The sequence below is a fragment of the Bos javanicus genome, chromosome 21 (assembly GCF_032452875.1).
Source record: "Bos javanicus breed banteng chromosome 21, ARS-OSU_banteng_1.0, whole genome shotgun sequence".
Lineage (NCBI taxonomy): Eukaryota > Metazoa > Chordata > Mammalia > Artiodactyla > Bovidae > Bos > Bos javanicus.
This window is the reverse complement of record NC_083888.1, coordinates 60,995,417-61,001,416: the sequence shown is the minus strand read 5'-3', so window position 1 is coordinate 61,001,416 and position 6,000 is coordinate 60,995,417.

The following is a 6,000-nucleotide window of genomic DNA, read 5'->3' as shown; positions in this document are numbered from 1 at the left end:
TCTGAGACGGCCTCCGCAGGGGTCACTGCCAGCGTCTACTCCGGGTCCTCTGCGTCCTGTTCTCCCAGAGTGCCTCAGGTGGTCTTTTAAAGGGGTAAGCAGCGCCTGCCACTCCTCTCGTGTCTGTGTGTAACGTTCCAAGGACTTCCATTTCAAGGAAACTAAAACCCAGACTCACTCCTACAGCCCTGCATGGTGTGGCATCCGCTGAGCTGCCCAACCTCATTTCTGCCAGTCTTTCGTCCACCCCTCCCCCCACTCTATTCCCTGCCCATCAAAAGTGCTCGGCTCAGGACCTTCACTCTTCCTTTTGCCACCAATAGAGAACCCTCCTCTCCAGATTGCTTCCTCCTCCTCCTCACTCCCCAGGTCTCCGCTCTGACATCATCTCATCAAAGGGAGAGGGGTCTTCGCTGACGCTGTCCCACAGACGTCCTCCAAATCCATTTTTCTATGTTCTTCACTGTCCTGTCACTATGTGAAATTACTATAGCTATCTGTGTATTTCTTAGTTTCCCCTACCCGATTATAAGCTCTATTGAGAGTGAAAACCTCATCTGTTTTATTCACACATCATCTCCAGTGTTCTGAACAGTGCCTGGGACAAAGTAAATTCTCAGTAACTGACAAATAATTGATTTCCTAATACAGCAAATGACAAGATGCCTCGCTGAGTCGTGAACTATTATAACAGCAAAGTTAAAGAGAAGATCCTAAGCGTTTCAGAGAGAAAAGGTAACCAATGCATTGGACGTCCCTTTGGCAACATTAAATGCCAGAAGGCAGTGGTGCAAAATTCTACAAAATCTGAAGGAAAAGACTTTTCAACCTAGGCTTCTATACCTAGCTAAATATCTACTACATATAAAGACAGATTAAAGATATAGTTTTTCAGACATGAAAAGATTTTTAAAAAATTAATAACAACCTCCCACACATTTTTAAAGAAGCTTCAGGAGGATTACTAGTGCAAAGTGAGAGTAAGGATCAGAGAGGAACTGTAGAAACCAAAACAGGAGATACACTACAGCGAGTGACATGGAGTTCAGTATTACAACCAGGAGATGCCCTGGGTGCAGAGCTCTGTGGGAACCCAGGGACTAACTGGCATTCAACAGAGCAAGAAGGCAGGCTCCAGCTAATTTTTAGCATATACATGTAATATACTATAGGTTCCCAAATGTTATATGGTATGCTATTTTAAAATTTCTGCCAATCACTTTTTCCATCATCCTCTCTATACAGTTTTTTTAAAGTATAGTAGACATACAATATTAGTTGTTACAGAAGTGCTATATAATTACTACTTTTATTCCTACTGATTTTAGTATCATGTACCATTACATGTACTACCTATTCAAAATGAGTATTTCCTAAAGGTTAGTTCAAAATGATGTATGGATAAGGTAAGTCTAACATATATTGCAGACATCCACTTAAATAGCCCACAAAGGCCATCCATCAACAGCTAGAGGGTCCCCTGAAAAACCACAGGAGGGCTGTTTCTGCCTTCAGTTGCCACAGGAGAAACCATCAAGCCCTGACCTCTAAAGAGTTTGACCTGATTTTCAAAGCCAGTTCTATTTTTATCAAAGGCCAGTTAGTTACATACACATTTTTAATAGTATATTAATTAGATAGACTTAAGAGTTGAACCATAAAGGACGCTGAGTGCTGAAGAATGGATGCTTTTGAATTGTGGCACTGGAGAAGACTCTTGAGAATCCCTTGGACAGCAACAAGATCAAACCAGTCAATCCTAAAGGAAGTCAACCCTATTTTGGACGGACTGATGTTGAAGCTGAAGCTCCAGTTCTTTGGCTACCTAATGTGAAGAGCTGACTCATTAGAAAAGACCCTGATGCTGGGAAAGATTAAGGGCAAAAGGAGAAGGGGGCAACAGAGGCTGAAATGGTTGGATGGCATCACCGACTCAACAGACATCAGTTTGCACAAACCCTGTGAGACAGTGAAGGACAGGGGAGCCTGGTGTGCAGCAGTCCATGGGTTGAAGTTGTACATGACTGAGTGACTCAACAATACAATTTGCACATAATCTAACACGGGATAAAATGACCTTGCCCTCTTCTGTCAGCTTCTAGCAGAGGACAGAAACCACCAGAGAGGCCCTCCAGCATTTCTGGTCCTCTGCTAAGACAGGTGAAGCTCTTCACCCTTGTCAAGGAGGACCACTCTCTCACTGATGGCAACCCAGTCATCTAGCCAAAGGCTACAGGAGCAAATCCCGATGAAAGATCGTGTGTGAATGTGGACTACTGAACACACGTACAGTTGAAACGTAACTATAATGAAAGCTTGGGTTTCACTAGAATTTGTCTGCCAGGTGGCCTGCGGTAGGGAGGATAGCACCAGCAAAGCTACAGCTTCACAGTTCTGAGACTGAACGCTAATCCAAGGAACAGCCAGACACTGGGGAGTGGAAAATATTCAAACATGCTTACTGCTTTAAAAATTAAGATTAAACTACAATTCCTAATATCTTCTGAATGGGGAAATTAAAAAAGCCACCATTTGGAGTAAAAAAAACACAAATAAACCTGTACGTTTTTGATGGGGATCAACTATTCATTTCAAAACAGGGCATGGGCAAGAGGGGCAGCCAGAGGTGGGGATGAGCTTCGGACGCACTCGTCTGAGTCAGGGCAACAGGACCTATTTGCCGGCTAGTTTTTCCCCACATCTTCATTCCCAGGGTCCTGACAACTCAGAGAGGAAATGTCAACTGAACATGCCCGTGCTAGTCTAATTTCTTTTGACAGCCTGTTTCACAAATTAAAAAAAAATTCTGAAATTAAGGATCTTTGAAAATGGAAAACAGACAAACTGTCCCAGGATGGAGGGAGGGGGCACGCCATGGATAAAGTAAAACTGCGGCAAACCAATTCGCAAAGGGTTGGGGGTGTCAGTGTTAGAAATGGTCTGAATTAAAAAACACGAACAATAGAGACTATCAATTAAGCATGAGGGCTCTGAGCCTATGTGCTGGCTCGTCTACAATTTTTTTTTTTTTTTAAATGTCTGGCAGAATGTTTTACAAACTAAAACCCAGCAAGACTACAATTCTACCAGAAGGTGCCTCAGATGGTTTTGCTAATAATTTTGATCAGCTGAAATGGAGAAAAGCATCATTTCAATTATTCACTTTTCAAAACCTGTCAATTTTAAGTTGGAATATTAAATGCCCCTTTTCTTTCTCCACCACCAACCAAATAAAACCAAATCCCAAAAGAACACTCACAGAAAGGAAAAGGGGGTCGACAGTGACATTTTCTAGTATGTTAACATACTAAAAATCTGGATGTTGATTTCTTGCCACTCAGAAGGAAGTGGGAGTCCAGCTTACGTGTAACTTTGAGGGACAGAAAGTTCCTTGAGAGCGAGCGAGCTAGGGAGGAGGCTGGCATTGCTCCTGACGCAGAGATACAAGTGCGAACCACCATATATTGGCTTTTGTTTTAATAGCCTTTTAACCAACTTTGTTAATGGACTGAATGCAATTTAGATATGGAACTTGGCTAAAACGTAGCTTCAATTGGCTATTAAAATTTAAGAGCCAACTAAGATAGCTAATTACAAAAAAAAAAAAAAAGCTCCAGTGATAATGCTAAGCAGAATTAGTAATAGCAAATGACAGTCTGTCTGGTCTTATTCCCATAGGGAAAGAAACTCTTAACTGAAGTCAACCAGAGACTGTGCAGCCAACCTAATTGCATTACTGGTATTATGGCACACCAACCTGGCAGCTTGCTGGGACACAACAGAAAAGGCAGTCTATCCAACCCGAGGCAGAAAGTAACTGACCCTCTTCTCCGTACCAGTTACAACAGGTTCCGGGAAATTTTATTTTTATTCGGTTGATGGGGAGGTGGTCTTTCCTGAGGAATCTCCCGGTAAAACCCTGTGAGGAGTGAGAACGAAAGCAGAGAAGACTCCAGAAAGCAGTTCAAAAGGAAAAGAGCCTTCATGACACGGAATGAGATTCTCCCGTTAGATATTTAGGTCTGAAAGAGACAACAATAAATATCTGACTGCTAAAAGTTGAGCTTGGGGCGTGGGGGGTGGGGGGCGCGTGGGGCTGGGGCGGGGGCGGGGACAGTGGTGGTGGTGGTGAACGTTCCACTTCTTTGCTTCATTACAGAACCCTCATTATGGCATCGGGGAAGTGCAGACTAGCTCTCCTGTGAAGATTTATCGTGTGTGGTGGCCACTTTGAATCGGAGGTGCCGGAGTCTTTAACATTCCCTAGTCAAGTGTCTCCCTGCTGCGTCTGTAAATGTCAGTCCAGTTTTTTCACGGCTGTGCGCACAGATTAGAAACAGCAGGAGAGCCGGGGAGTATGACTACAATACCAGTCAGGACACTTGTCTTCGTGACACTGCTCAAGTGATTCTTGGAATGCAGGACCCCGCTGTTTTCTAATATTTACACACAACTGGAGTCATCAAGAGCAGTAAATGCAGTCTAAAGGCAGTCTGCTTCTTTTGTTAGGGACTTTACATTCAAATAGGGACATCAACAATAACACCAGGAAAAAAAAACAAAACCAAACACCACAACCGCCATTTTAAAAAGTTTCATATTCCACTCCACCTCCAACTCCCCCCCACCCCCGATTTTGCTGCTAAAAGACCAACCAGGTATTATCGGGACTGTTCCCTTAGCGCAACCCTCTCTTCGGAACATCTTCTGTGAGCATCACACAGTTCATTGGGAACAGCAGGGGTTCTGGATTCTTGACCCTGAATTGTGATTCTGCAGGCTGCGGTTCCTCTGACCTCCACACGGTTCCTCTGACCTCCACACGAATAGACGGGGCCTTGGAAACCATTTTGATGTAATTTCAGCCACCTTTGCTTGCTGAACACTTTGCATGACATATCAAAGACTTATTTGGGGCCTTGTAGCACCTGGAATAGACTTCTTTTTCAAAAGCATGGTTAGGAGCTTTAAGAAAGGGCGGTGTGTGTGTGTGTGTGTGCGTGTGTGTGGGGAGCCCACTGTAACTGTGTGTGTATCTTAAGAAATGTCTAAACGATCCTATTTTAAATGATAAATTATAGGGTAAGTTATGTATTTGATCTTAAGTTTTTAAACATCTGCCAAGAATTTCTGGAAGAGAAACCTGAGAGGTGCTTTTCACCTTATGAAACCTACACAGTGTTTGTCAATTATTTCTCAGTGAAACTGGGACAAAAAACAAAACAACTTCCGTGGCTGGTAGAAGGTGATGGAGTGCTTACATATGGACCACACATCACACACTTGGCAACAAGTGCTAAACAGGTAAGGACGTGCATAGCACCCCTCCAGGTAGCCTGACTCATGGGTCAGCACCAAAATATTCTACAAGAGGTAAAAAAACATGAAGATTAAAAAAAAAAAAAAAAAAAAAAGCTCTTTTTTTTTTTCCAAGGGCAGTGTGGTGCGGAATCTAAAGTGCCTAGAACATGAATGTCTTCTTAAGGATCTTAAAGGCACAGGTCTCTCCCTTGAAAAGTTCAGGAAATAAACCACTTCTCTCTCGGCCAGGCAATCCAACAGAACAATATGTACTTCCAGTTGTAATCTTCCGAGATATACAGCCCTAGAACGTCACAGTGTTCAGGGTTAGCAGACCCTTCAGTTGCTTCACTATGAATTTTAAGTACATATCCAACCCGTATGAGGAAAGCTTGAGACATCTCTCACATCTGAGAATACCGAGAAGGTGCGCCATGAACTTCTGTATTATGATTTTTGTGTTAAGGTTAGAAAAAATGTAAAATGCAGCAATTTTTTAGTTATTAAACAAACTGAGGCCCAAGTGTTATAACGTGCTCATTTACATAACTGCAATCACATCTCTAAATCGTGACCACTTGCTTCTAAGACACCAGAAGCAGAAAAACCTACAGAAACATGGAAAGATTTCAGACTACTGTCCCACCTCCTCCCCGCCCCCACCCAAGGCTGGATTCGAGCCTTTAAAATTCCTTCCTG